Below are 14536 nucleotides of genomic sequence, written 5' to 3'. Positions count from 1 at the left end.
ACATTGACTGATGCAGAATGTTCTCAAGAAGGCCAATGGTGGCCCGGTTCTGTGACCCAAGTCATGAAAGACATAGAAAACAATAGTACTTTCCTCCAGGTAGCTTATAATATTCCTAGGGAGATGATTTAACAGTGCCAAAGAGAATAGCATAGCATGCTGGAGGACAGAGTGTAAGGTTAGATGTCGGCTCATTCATTCATCCTTTCATTCATTCATTCACTCATTCATTTACCTGATTCTTCACTCTCTCGATCCATCCTTCCATTTAAAAAAGCGAGAGGTGATTGAAGCCTAGCAGAGATGAAGATGATTCTGGAAACAACCAATGGCCCTTGTAGGAAAAATAGGGTCCATGAATGTGATCCTGGTTGGGGAAATCATCCAGAGACCTGGAGATAAGGATTAGCTTGGTTGAGGGAGACAGCAGGCAACTGTCTAACTAGGGCTGATGATTGTTTGGAAAACCGTCAGGTACTTCACTGTCTGCATCTCCAAACACAGTTGGAGACCACCAGTGGCTTAGATACAATTGGTGGTGGGAGAACAGTTTGTTGTAGAAACAATTAGGGCAGTGCTGGGAAGAACCCATTAGCAATCATGGGAGTCTGGCCAAGGAAAAGCAGGGCTTCCGACAATCCCACTGCAGCAGAGCCAACAAGCTATGGGGGACAGAAACTGGTTGGTTCCAACACATCACCCTCTTCCCCAGGGCATCTGTAACATGCACCCTGCCCCCACCAGCAGGAAGCTCTCTCTCAGGCATGCAGTGGAAGAGACAGGACAGCCAAGTTCCTTCTGCGGCTTCCATTTCAATGGTGTGCCTCTTTGCTTCGGCGACTGGTAAATCAGAGATAATCTACATAGCAGGATCATTTTGGAAATGAGGAGGCCTCTCTGTACAGAGAGCACATTTGGCTTGGCAGCCTAAGGGGATCTTTGGGAAGTGGTCATAATGGTGCTACCACACTAATCAAATTCTTCCGTTTTCTCTGACAAGGGGATTTTAGAGCCAAGTGTCCTCACTCTGATCAAAGGCAACGTGTTAACATCTGAATTGACTGAGGACAGGGACACGTGGTACAGAGAAACAAGCCTAGGCTTTAGGATTCTAGGAAGTGTTCTTAGAACTCTGCCCAGGTCCGTCTTGCTGCTTGTTCCGGTGTGTTTTTGGTCTGTACCTTTAACTCTCCTTCCCAGGACTGCCTTGGGCTATTGGAGCCACTCCTGAGAAAACCCAGAAAAGCCTAGAAGCAAACCCATCATTTCAAGTCTCCAGCGCCTCTTGGAAGACCCCCACCCACTCTATTCTTAGCCTGGGATCTAAGCAGTTCAGGCTGACCCTAACAATTACCTCTAGGGGTGAGGCTGGGGACCAGGCCAGGCTGATAGGAGTCACACCTCTGTGGTGCTTTGAGAGGTTGGGGGTGAGCCCATGTCCCAAGCTGGGCCAGTCAAGGTCAAACCCTGGAACTAAGAGGAAAACGGGGAGTTCTCCTTCTTGGATGGTGAGGTCCACAGACCTCTTTAGCTTCAAGCTTCCAGATGCCATTTTCAATATTGCAAGGAGAGTATCTGCCTAAGAGTGAAGGCAGCATAGAAGAAAGCAGAGTTCAGATATGGAGAAGATGCTACCTTGGGCCCTGGGTATTCCTTACCAGCTGTGAGGGAGCGCAGTCCCTATTGATGGCCTTGCTGCTGCCGGACGGCCTGGGTTCCTGACTTCTGGTACCCACAGAGCCTCCTAACCCCCCAAAGACCCAAATGCCCCCACTGTGTCATAGCTGTGCTGTGTCATAGCTGTGCTGTGTCATAGCTGTGCTGTGTCATGCCTGAATGGCAAGAAGGTCCTCACCAGATGGCCCCACCCCAGCCCACGGGGCAAGACAAGGAGCTAGCTGCTCTTCCAGACCCAGGCCTCCCTTGCATACATCTCCAGCAGATCAGTCCCTGAATCACCGTCTCAGCACAGGGAGGTCCCTCTGCTAGCGTCTAGAAGCATATAAATAATAAGACACTTATTCAGTGCTTGCCGCGTGCCAGACGCTGTTTCGTGAGTTTGGCCTGGCCACCTCATTGACTTCTCACAAGAGCTCGATGAGCACATGGGGTTATTATCCACGTTTTACTGAAGCACAGGCAGGCCGAGTTACTTGCCCAAGGATCTTGCATTTTTAAGGTACCATTAAGTTTTTTAAATGATTTCACATCTTTAATCTGCTTTATTATCACAACAGTTTAAGGAATTGGGATTATTAGCCCTCATTTAGAATTTTTTTGAAGAGCATAAAAAGTTGAGATAAATTGCCAGGGGTCAAACTATGACTCTTAAGTCAGAGTTCATTCAGAAAACCACAGAAGCTCGGAGGTGGCAGGGACTACTAAAGACACCCAAGTCTGACTGCTCATCTAACAGGAGGGGAGGCAGAGGCTCTAAGGACAGAGAGGTTTGCCTAAATGCAAGCTGGGATCTGGAGTCTTAATCTCCCAGTTCCTGTATTGTACCCTGCTCCTTGGAGAATGTGTGACTCTCTCCCTCTGTGTCTTTGTCTCTGCATCTTTCTCTGTTTCTGTCTGTCTCTGTTTGTCTCTGTCTCTCTCCCCCCACCACACACACACACTGCACTTACCCACCCTCTCAGAAACTACTCCTCTCCACCCTCACCCCCATCTCGCTACCCAGAATAGGCCAATAGCTTTATTTCTGTCAGGAAGTGTCCTCAGTGTCCAAGGGACTTCCAAATTTCCCTCAATTTTTAGCGGAAGACAAGCTGAAGGGGGAGGCAAGAACATGACGAAGGCACCGACATCTTTTAGGGATGGGCAGGGCTCTCATAGGACCTGGCTGCTGAGAGGCTCTGGTCTTCTTCTGCTCCCACAGACTGAGTCCCTGAGAGAGGTAAGCAGAAGGAGGATGGGAGTGGATCAGTCAGATAAGCAGGCCAGTGAGCAGCCACAGCCAGCAGGCCCTGTGTCACAGCACAGAGAAGACATGAGGGAGACAGCCAGGGGGAGTCCACAGTCAGAAGGAAAAACCCAAGCAAATGCAAACTATCAACTGCACTTGAGAGGTAAGGAAGAAACAGATCAGTAGAGGCAACGCAAACTCCCGCCGCTAGCCAAGCCTCTTTCTTTTCCCTTCCAAAAAGCTAACACGTGTGGATTGATGGATATCTCCTGAGTCGGAGTCGGCAGCACAAGTAGAATTAATGAGGGCGATAGCATGGAAAGGCTTTGTATTAATAGACCCAAGCAGAAAACAGATTCAAACGACTTTCATAAATGAGTCCAAGCTCAGAACAGAGAGAAGATGCAGAGGACAATAGAAGGTGGGGGAGGGGCCACAGGGAGGGCTGGGAAGACTTTGAAAATGATTACCAAAAGTTATTTATTTGAAGCCCTTGGTAACAGCAACTCAGGAGATGAGCTGATTAAACTGCAGTATGAAAACATGGCAGTATCCAAGGCACTGGCACCAGAGAGGAGAACGAGGAAGGAAAATTCGAAAATCAAGAAAGTAAAGAGCATGATTCCACAAAATTGCATTTGCAACTGTGTGCAAAGTGGAATCCGTGGGGACAGAGTTCCACTGGCCATTGATGGATGCAGTGACAGAGGGGCACTGCCCATCGAGCCTCTGGCACCTGCATTACGATGGAGCTCTTCTAATGGGGGTGGTGATGGTACTGGGGAAGGCCAGGGACTGGTCAAATCTGAGCAGTGGTTAGCATTTCTAAGGAAAGATGAACATAACATGAGTGTTTTTTAAAAACAAAACAAAACAAAAATACCCCCCAAAACATGAGTGTTTCCTGAGGCTTCAGGCTTACCAAGTTCTCGGCAAATTAATTGGAGCCAGGACAATGGGATCTCAGGCCACGTTGTGTGGGTTGGTGACTTTCCCCCAATGGTGCCTATTTTCCAAATCTGGTGAAGAAAAGGTGGTGGGGATTTTAGTTTCTACCTGTAGCAGAGGCAGTGGTCTCACCAAACATTCCATTTGTGCCTCCCTACCCCCTGCATTCCTGGCTTCCCTGCTGTCAGGGAGAGATTTTTGCAATTCCCTCACAATTTTGGTTAATAGGCTTAAATGGAAGTGACACATGTCAAAATAAACTGATGCTTGGAAGAACCAGTGAAAGCCCTCTAGATATCTCTTCCATTATTTTGGCCACATTCCAAATGGTGAAGCTCTACCATCCTGGGTCCCTGAGTAAGTAGGTGAGGAAGAAATTCTCCTTTCCCCCCCTTTCCTACCACAGGCTGACCTGAATAGATCAGGTGGTATGAGAAATAAATTTCTGCCATATTGAGTATAAGATAAACCTTTGTTGGGTTGAGATTTTGTTACAGTATCATGGCCTAGCATACTCTAATATGCTCTCTAATAGGCACCAATCACTATCCAAATTGATACTTGTAAAAAAACTCTATGACGTCAGTAAGCTGTCTTAAGATTTTATTATTTCAACTCAACAAGCACTTATTGAGTACCTACTAGGTTCCAGGTATTGTGCTATGCCCTGTGGCTACTGAGATGAAAAAGACCTAGGGACTTTCCATTTGGGGAGATAGATTCATGGGTGCATAATAATGACATAGTGGGAGAAGTTTTATTGCATTGGATTCAAAAGTACCATGAGGAAACCAGAGAGCTGAGTCCCAAAAGTTGAGGTGGGGAAAGGGGGTCAGGAAGACCCTACAGAGGTGATGTCTGAGCTGGGCTTTGGAGGAAGTATATGGATGTATCAGGTAAAGAAGGCTCAAAGAACACTCAAGTTGGATTGTTCAGGAAGGTTAGAACACTTTCCTTTTGCTCCTCTATTGGACTAACTTACCTGTTATCTATCCTTTAAAATCTTCCCAGGTATTGCTCCTTCCTGAAAGCCTTTCTCACCCACACCCCCACCCCCTCATCACCCACCACCACACGCAGAAGCCCAACCCCAGGCTAGGTTGTGTGGCTCTTTTCTCTGCTTCTGCAACACTCCAGCCCCACCAAAATAGCATTTTGTAATTCACCGCCATCTTGTCTGTCTTCCCAGGGGTGTTGGAACCTTGATGTCAAGATCTGTCACTGTATTCCTAGAGCCCAGAAAAGGGCTTACTCATCATACTTAAAACAATGTTTTGAAAAGTGAATAAAACCAGGAAAAGTGAATAGTCCAATCAGAAACAACTCAAGATTTCATCACAGAGCTAAGGAAATCTGGCTTCTGTCTGGCTCCAAGTTCTAGGTGTAATGAAGAGGAGGAGATCAGAGGGGAAGAGCTACACAAGGCAGGAAGGAGTCTAGGGACTCAGAGAAAGTGCAGTCTAGTTGGGAAAAATCAGCTGAGCCAGGAAAGGACCGACCTTTAAAAGCAAAAGGAAAGGCGACAATTCAGTGAGGTAAGGTCACAGAGATGTCTCGAGCTATTGACTGTTTGGTCATTAGTACATTGACTGTTGACCAGAAAATAGCATCTCTCTTTCCTACGATTTCTAATTTCTCTGGGAACGTCTCTGAAATTCTGGAATTTCTGTTAACACATGTAAACATCTCAATAGTAAATTCAAAGTGTCACAGTTGTTATTGGCATTTTCTGCGGGCAGAGATCTAAAGATGATCTTATGTCTGGGAATCAATAGCTACTTGATAAGCCCTTGCTTTAGATGAGGTACAGGGATAGGAGTGGGGAGGACACCATGCTAGACCAGACCTATCTGGGATCTTGAGCAGTCGCAGTAGTTACAGTACTACAGCCAGTAGGTACAAGCTCCGGGGAAAACAGCCATGTTCTACACCATCTAATGACCCCTCAAGGCCAAAGTGGGGTGTGGATCAAGCCCAGCTAACACCAGGCATCATGGCGGCCCAGGGACTGGAGCCAGGCTGAGCTGGTGCTCACGCTGGAGGCTTAAGGTAGGAGAGAGCCAGAAAGAGAAAAAAGCTGTTCCCCTCGGACAGCAAGGATCAACGCCAGGGAAGTCAACTTCTGTGCTCCCGTCCTAGAAGGAAGGGCAGGGCCAAAAACGGGAGATGTGTTGAAAGTCAGAAGTCAAGAAAAGACTAAACAGTAAAAGACTAGAGGAACAGGCTGGGAGGAGAGAGAAGATCCAAGACACTAAGCTGTGAACTTGGCTGGAGGTCCCAACGTCCATTTTTATTGGTCATTAGCCGTACCTTTTGTGGGTGGGTGAGTTTATTTATAGGCTCAGGGTTTGGGTGTGCACCTATGTCGTCCTTTGAGCCATGACCCACAAAATCCAGTGCCAGGGTGGGTCAGAGGTCCAGAGAAACCACAGTCAAGAGTAATTTCAAAGCAGGCACTCTTATCCTTGGTTTATATTTTTCAGATGTCAAGGAAAGCACGTGTTGACCTCAGTCATCCTTAACACATTTTTGTTTTTTCTCTCATCTACTTTGCTCACGTGCTAAAGCACTCCAGACTTATTTTCCAAACCACCCTGAAAATCTTCATCCTCTCAGCCCTGCCTCCCCAAGACCTCTTGGATTTCCTTCCCTCTCCCTTTCCTCAGATTCTGCACCACGCGGTCTGAAGAGCTGGCCTGCTGAGTGGTGCCCTTCTTAAAGGATAGGGAGCAGGCTCAGACAGAATCCTCACTCGTGGGTAAGGGGTCAGGGAAGACTGAGAACATTCATCTTTTAAATGTTATGTTCCATCACGTGGATGACGGACCACCGAATACCAAATGTGAATACCAGTGGTTGGTGGAGGCCTCCAGGATCCGCGTGCAGGCTCAGACAGCACTCCTGACTCGTGGAGATTTCCTGGGAGGGCGCTGTGAAGCATCCCAGAGAGAATATTCCAGTCCTTCTAGGGGAAAATGAAGGCTTCCACTTTGTGTCGAAATCTGGAGGACGTGTCTCTGTGTCTCTGTGATGGTCCAGACTCCAGAGATAGGTTTGACAGAGAGTTTCATGGTTGATTTCCCCCCGCACTGCTTCCACCCTCTCAACCAACATTATTAAATGTCTGTGCTTTGATGGGAGGGCATACCTCAGATTTTCCAACTATAAAATCATCCTATTTTATGACACGGCAGGCACCGTATTGCTTGAATGCTTCTCAGTCCTGGAATCAATCCTGCTCAAGCCAAGTTGTTGAAAAAAACTCCCCAGCCATTTTCCCATTCATCTCAAATGTTCAATTTCCTGACATAATTGCCCCATCCCGGGGTGTCTCTGCCTCTTTGTCTCGCAGCTGGAGGAGACTGGTACCATTTCCTTACAGATAGAAGCCGAGCAGGAGGGATAGTTCCCTCACAGACAGTGAAAATATAATTTTTTCGAGAAGTGTGAATTTTCTAGGAATTAGCCTAGTCCACACACTGCGCTTTAAGGGCGAGAATGGTAATTCCAAGCAGGTCTGGTAACAACAGATGAATCTGTTTAACGATCACGTCAGCCACTTTCTGGCAGACTGGACTCTGTCTCTGAGGAGTCCTAATCTCAGGCATTTCTAGGTGGCTGAATATTCCCTAGCCAGCATCATTCCTGCCTCATGCATCCGTCCTCAACTTCTTTCCTCTCAACAAGTGACAGGTGTGTGTGCCGCCTAGGAATTAGAACGGGGCTTCCCGAAGAAGAATGTTCTCTGGAACACTGGTCCCTAAGATGAACCGTGAGAAAAGGGTTCCTCGATTAAATACATTTGGGAAAGGCCTCTGACTATGGAGATTTACAGTGCAAGTTGGCTGGGTTTTAATTTGGGCTTCCCAAGAGCGTTCACCGAGATAGAGACTCCTGAGTCCTGGAAGATACAGAACAAGAGCGGGGAAGTGAGAAAGCAAAGTGAAAGGAGCCAGTAAAGGATGAGTTAGAGGACCAGCTACCACTGTGAACTGAAGTTTAATCCCACTGCGGACCTTTGCAGCCAGACAGGACACGGCCTTGTCCTCGCACCTGAGGGTAACGTGAGAGAGCCCCACCTCCAGCTCTCTTTACTTGAGGGGTCCTCCTTAAGAGTGTTCATTCCTCAGCACCTCTTGCTTGCTTTGGCTCAGCAAAGTGGGTTCCAAGGATCAGACAAGGCCCTCAGGAACAGAAATGCGCGCACGGACCGTGGAAGGAGGGCTGGCGTGCAGTGGAGGAGGGAGAGGGAAGGATATGGGTAGATGGTGACGGTAACGGCCAAAGATCATCAATTCATACGCTGTGACAAATTCTGGATAAATCTGACTCAAATACTTAATAGGCAGACGTATAAAATCAGAACTGAATGTAGTGCTTAACAGGCTTTTCAGCCAGGAGAAAAGAAGATACTGGAGGGGTGGGGGTAGGTCTAAGAGATGTTTCCAGGCAGGGAAGCCAACCGAGCCCTTCTCTTCTGGAACCCAGTGGACAGATTTGGCTCAGTGAAAGGAAGAAGTGTAGTGATTGGCTCCCCACCAAAGGGATGGAGGGAAGTGAACTCCCTAGTGCTGGACATATTCTAACAGCATCAAGATTCTCTGTGTGTGTGGGGGGGGGGGGTCAGGAGAGGGGGTTGGGAGAGGGGATATTAAGGGAGGGGACATTTGTTAGAAGGCCGGACATTCGGGCTCTGAGTCTGTGGTTTTTAAATTTTGTTTATTTTATTTTTAGAGAGGGAGGGAGGGGAGGGGCAGAGGGAGAAGGAGAGAGAGAATCTTAAGCAGACTCCACGTCCAGCTGGAGCCGAATGTGGGGCTCGATTTCACAAACCTGAGCATTATGACGAGCCGAAATCGAGAGTCGGATGCTTACCTGACTGAGCCACCCAGGAGTTTGTATTATTTTAAAGTCTTCATTTTCCTTCTTCCTCCAGGATTGAAGGGCAGGAAGAGAAAAAAAAAAAAAAGCCAGCGCATTTATCCCCAGTTTCTCTGCTTACTTGGCATCTCCAGCACTAGCTGTGTCTCTCAGTGCCCCCTGGACAGCCTCAGCCATGATTTGTTTTTTGCTGGAAGGCTCTAGCTTCCGAACTTCAGACAAAAGGTGGAAGACTCATTTCTCCTCCCCATTACAGATTTACCCATTGGCTGATGGGAAACCCGCTCTTTTCACAGAACTGGGATGGAAGGACGGCAAGGGAGGGTAGTGGCCTGAGGTGCTAATGGCCTGAGGTCATCACCTGCTGTGGCAAAGGCCATTCTCTCTCTTCCCTTATCACCACGTTCGCAGTCCCACGAGAAACTCCGTCTGTGCCGAGATGGCTAACCATGTCTCAAGCCTCCAGATTGCTGAGGAGGTGGGGACCTGCTTGCACTCTTAACTCAGAAAGTTGTGCTTTTCTGTTGATAAGAAATGATACTTGTCTTTTGTTCAAAGAGTCAGAAAAATGGATTAGCCTCTTGGGAACCTACAGATTTGGGTTAAATTAATCTTCCAAAGATGTATGGAGAACATGAAAGAAAAATCCCAGATTAGTAATAAAAAAGAAATGAGGTACTTGTCAGAAAAAAAAAAAAAATGAAAGGAAACAAGCAAATCCAATGCCCCCAATCCCTGCAGTGTTTGCCTTTCTGCTCTCTGTAGTATTCTGCCCTCGAATAGAGCAGCCCTGGGTATGCAGTGTGTTTCCAGGACCCTTCTGATTCAGTTTACCCAGTGCCTTCTGACACCTCCCAGGTGAGAGATGCCCTTTTGTATTGTAATTCATCCAATGAGACAAAGCTCTGTGCTGCCTCCGGTGGGGGGACAAGTGCGATAGGAAGTGGGGAAGGAGGCTGTGCTCCTCAGATGCCTGTTCGCTCCCAGATCCATTCCCTGCATTCTCTGTCTCATAGGGTGTCATTGGAAACTACATTTCCCAGACTCCCTTGCTCCCTGAAGTGGGGGCGAGAGAAGGAGAAAAGCCGGGGTATTTCTTCCCACCTCCCTCTGCCTACTTGGGTGTCTCTACCAGTGGCTGTGTCTCCTCTGCTGGTTAGCTTCCACCAGGCAGTCTCTCCCTCCATGGTCCCAGATACTTCCCAGAAGCCCCTGCCGTGGTTTTAGCTCCTACCAGGAGGCCTGGCTTCTGCACCCTGGAGACCCATCTCTTCCTCTCGTCCTTCCAGCCCTCAGGTGATGGTGACTCGCCACGGTTGCTAAGTTCTGGCTCTCCACATTGTCTTCTGTTTGGCATCTTGGTTTTTACATTATCTGCCACAGTTTCCCCATATCAAATTGCTTCTGCTTGGAAGACCTGGGCTGACTTTTACTTTTCTGACTGGATCCTCATTTCTAGAGTGGTCTATCCTGTGGGTTGAGGACAAAAGAGTCCCTATTACCCTCCACCGACCACTGAGATGAGAAGCTGGTTCTCCTAATTGAGGAGTGTGCTAAACAGAAGCTAGGCTACAGGGAACAAGGATTGGGATCAATGTTATTATCACACAATAGCCATAGAGGCCCCTCAGTGCCACAGTTCCCACAATTAGCTCCTTCTGCCCTGACCCAGAACATTCTAGGATTGTTACCATTACTTACTATTTTTATCCTATTTTACAAATATGGAAATTAAAGGCTAACATGAAGTCAGTTGCCAAAGGTCAGTGTGGGGTTTGAACACAGGCAGTCTGACTCCAGAGTTTGTACTCCTGACCCCTATACTACTCCGATCCCCTGACATGTTCCCCGCCTGGTCCCCAAAATAAGCACTGTCCAAGACACTCTGTTTCCGATCTACTCAGACCTGTCCTGGTTTCTTCCGGCTTTAAATGGAAGTTGGACTACAGGCGAAATAAAAACATGTCCAATTTTTGCATCTTAGATCTCATTTGACTTTTTAAAAAAATTTTTTATTATGTTATGTTAGTCCATACAGTACATCCCTGGTTTTTGACGTAGTGTTCCATGATTCATTGTTTGTGTATACCACCCAGTGCTCCATGCAATACGTGCCCTCCTTAATACCCATCACCGGCTTATCCCAGTCCCCCACCCCCCTCCCCTCTGAAGCCCTCAGTTTGTTTCCCAGAGTCCATAGTCTCTCGTGGTTCATCCCCCTTCTGTTTACCTCCCCTTCATTCTTCCCTTCCTTCTCCTACTGATCTTCCTGCTATTTCTTATGTTCCATAAATGAGTGAAACCATAGGATAATTGTCTTTCTCTGCTTGACTTATTTCACCTCGCATAATCTCCTCCAGTCCCATCCATGTTGCTGCAAATGTTGGGTAATCGTTCTTTCTGATGGCTGAGTAATATTCCATTGCATATATGGACCACATCTTCTTTATCCATTCGTCTGTTGAAGGGCATCTTGGCTTATTTGACTTCTAACCAAGATAAGTCCCTAATCAGCTCTGCCATAAAATGGCAGAAATGGCTCCCAGGTCCTGAGGCTTAGGCTGTAACTGTGGGGACTGCGTCACAGATGCGCATGTGCTCTCTAATCCAGCAGTAACCAGCCATCTTCCACACTGTCTTACCATCGCTAGGAACGTCTGAGGGCATTTGCAAGAGGCGGAGTGAGACCAGGGGCAGGCTCCATTCACAGAATGGACAAAGCTCATTACTCTATGAGGGGTTGGAGCCATGACACCACCCTCATTAGCAAATGTCTCTAAACAACTGACAACAGCCATTGACGCAAACGCCTTTTCTTCCAAGAATGTTATAGGCCATGGACTAAAAGGCTGTGCCCCTACCCATTCCCTGGGAGCCAGGCCTCATTAAGAAAAGAACTGAGATGGGTCCAAAAGTTCCTCAGAATGACAAATTAACTAAGCTTTTTATAAACTGCAGCCTTGGGGATGAGGAGGAACTGGGTTATTCCCAGCGAGTCTGCTCCACTGCAGCAGGAAGCCTGTTGTCTTACAAAGCCCCGAATGGAGTAACTGAGAAGGCACCAGGCGCCTCTTAGGGAGGAAAAGAATTTGCAGAGATTGAACTGGGGCCGACCTGATTTCTTGTTGGGGAACTCTTGCCTGTTGCGTCAAGTGGAAAACAGACGGAATTTGTTTCATCTCTGTTTGTAACATCATGACCATCATCATCGTCCTCATCAATGACATTATCATCCTCAATCCCAAGCAATACTTATTAAGTAGGTTATTATAGCAGCCAAATAAACGTGGGGTAATTAATTATGAAATTTGGGTCCACATCTAGACGCAAGCCGATCAATCAAATATCTGTCAACCATTTTCTGAGTATCTCTGACGGGCTGGCCTCTAGTTCCCCACCCTGTCGCGCATTAGAATCACCTGGGCCTGGGCCTCACATCGGACCAGTTAAATCTAAATCTCCGATTGCGGGACGTGGCATTTGTATTTTTTAAAAAGCTCCACTGGAGACTCTGATGTGCAACTAAAGTTGAGAGGAAATGTGCTAGGAACTGTGGAAAGATAAACAAAACAAGTGAACAAAACCAAACACCTGACCTCTGGGTACTTACTGCCTAGTTACGGAAACGTATGCGTTAAATAACAGTGTACGTGTTAGCTCGTGAAATAAGACAGCAACTCAAGGGACAAACAAGTTGGGGAGGCGTGGAGGGAAGAGGAGTTTCAAGACTTTGTGACGGCTTTGTGGAAGAATTGGAAATCGAGAAGGAACTTAAGGACAGTCGGAGAGCAGGTGGATTAGTCCAAACTGAAGTGGTCCGATAGCTCTAGAAAGGGAGATTAAACTTATATTCTGGAAGCAGTGGCTAGATCGAGACTATATTAAATGGTGGGTCACTACAAGAGAAGGTTAAAAAAGTAGGTCATGGGCTGGATCGAAGTCGACCTTGACTATGTTGCCCAGCAAATTTCTAGAACTTATTCATCATGTATAACTGAGATTTTATATGAATTGAACATAGTGACTAGTTAACAATACTGTATTGTGCCCTTAAAAATGTGAAATTTGTTAAGAGGGTAGAGCTTATGCTAAACATTTTCACCACATATACAAAAAGGACACAAGGGAACATTTAGAAGTGATGGGTACATCTATTCCCTTGACTGTGATGATGGTTTCTTGTGTGTATGTGTGTGTCCAAACTCATCAGACTGTACACATTAACTATGTACATTTTTTGGTGTGTCAATTACACCTCAGTAAAGCTGTTTTAAAAAGAAGAAGAAAGGAGAGGCTCCTGGATGGCTCAGGTGGGTAAATGTCTGACTCTTGATTTTGGCTCAGGTCATAATTTCAGGGTTGTGAGATTGAGCCCTGCATCGGGCTCCGCCTGCTTAAGATTCTCTCTCTCCCTCTCCCTTTGCCCCTCCCCACTTCTAAAAAGAAAAAAGAAACAGGAAAAAAAACTGGCCTTGACTGCAAGCTATGGTGCTTGGAGGATGGAGGAACTGTTCTGTTCATTTCTGAGAAGGGGAGTTCAAGATGAAGAGATTTTTATTTTTGTTCATTGACAGTTTGGATTTATAATGAGATATATAATGAGATGAAACGTAGTATGGACTGGAGTGGAATGGAAGGACTTTGGGAAAGGAAGGTGTTTGGAAAGCTCTTGCATCATCTCAGGAATGAGAACTTCGACCAAGACAAAAGCTATTTATAGAGAAGAAGCTGAAGTAGATGGTCTGGAAGAAGAGTCAGTGGGTCCTAGTGACCAGTGGGATACTGAAGTTCCTGGCTTGGATGCCTGATTGGGTGCTGGTGCTGTTAACCAAACAGAAAGGCTGCCAGACTGACCTAGTAGAGAGGATCAAGGTTTGGGACAGCTGGCTAGAAGTTCAGCTGCAGGTCAGGCATTCACTGAACAAATGAGCTTAGACTCTGAGGTCTAGTTTCCTCATCTGTATAGAGAGGCTTACAATATCTGCCTTGCGTGCTAGCTGGGAAGATTGAAAATAGTGTATGTGTAATGCTACCGTAGGGCCTTGCACAGAGTGGTAACCCAGCTGGTGTTATTAGTTTTAGTATTATTACAAAACATACGGGAAGTTGTTAGGATGAGTGGAGGTTCCACTGAGTTGAGCGTTAGACATGTTACACTTGCAGGATATCTCAGTGGAAATGTCCACTAGGCAGTAGGTAATATGGACGCAGTGCTAAAGTCAGGGCCTGAAATAAAGATAGGAGAATCATCTACGTAGAGGCGACAGCAGAAATTGATGGAGGTGGATGAGCTTTCCCTGGGAAAGTATACAGAGTGAGCAAAAAGGACATTCAAGAGTGGTTTTTGTATCCATCAGAGCTCTGGTTACAAGTGATAGAACCCTAACTCAAGTGGCTTAAGAACAAAAATGCAGAGGGGAGGAACCTCTATTGACTCCAGGAACTGAAGTTCCAGGGGGAGGTCCACACGTGGCTTCACACCCGGTTGCATGTCAAAGATGTCATGGATGTCATGAGGATTCTCCTTTCTGCTCTCCTTCTGGTTGGCTTCATTCTCAAGTACGTTTTTCCCCGTGTAGGGCAAAAAAGGGCCCCGAGGCTTTATTCTATAACTCAGAAATACCAACAGAGAAAGGTCATGTCTTTCTCAGCAGTTCTGGCACAGGAACCAAGACTGATTCTCATCAGCTCGTGGCTCTTGTGCCCGTCCAGCCCCAAGACAGTCCCCATGACCTTGGGCCTGGGTTACACGACCACCCTTAGGTCTGAGGAGTGGGCTCAAGGCTACCTAAACAATAG

The sequence above is a fragment of the Ursus arctos genome, unplaced genomic scaffold (genome assembly GCF_023065955.2).
Source record: "Ursus arctos isolate Adak ecotype North America unplaced genomic scaffold, UrsArc2.0 scaffold_19, whole genome shotgun sequence".
In the NCBI taxonomy this organism is placed as follows: domain Eukaryota; kingdom Metazoa; phylum Chordata; class Mammalia; order Carnivora; family Ursidae; genus Ursus; species Ursus arctos.
This window is presented reverse-complemented; position numbering follows the sequence as displayed.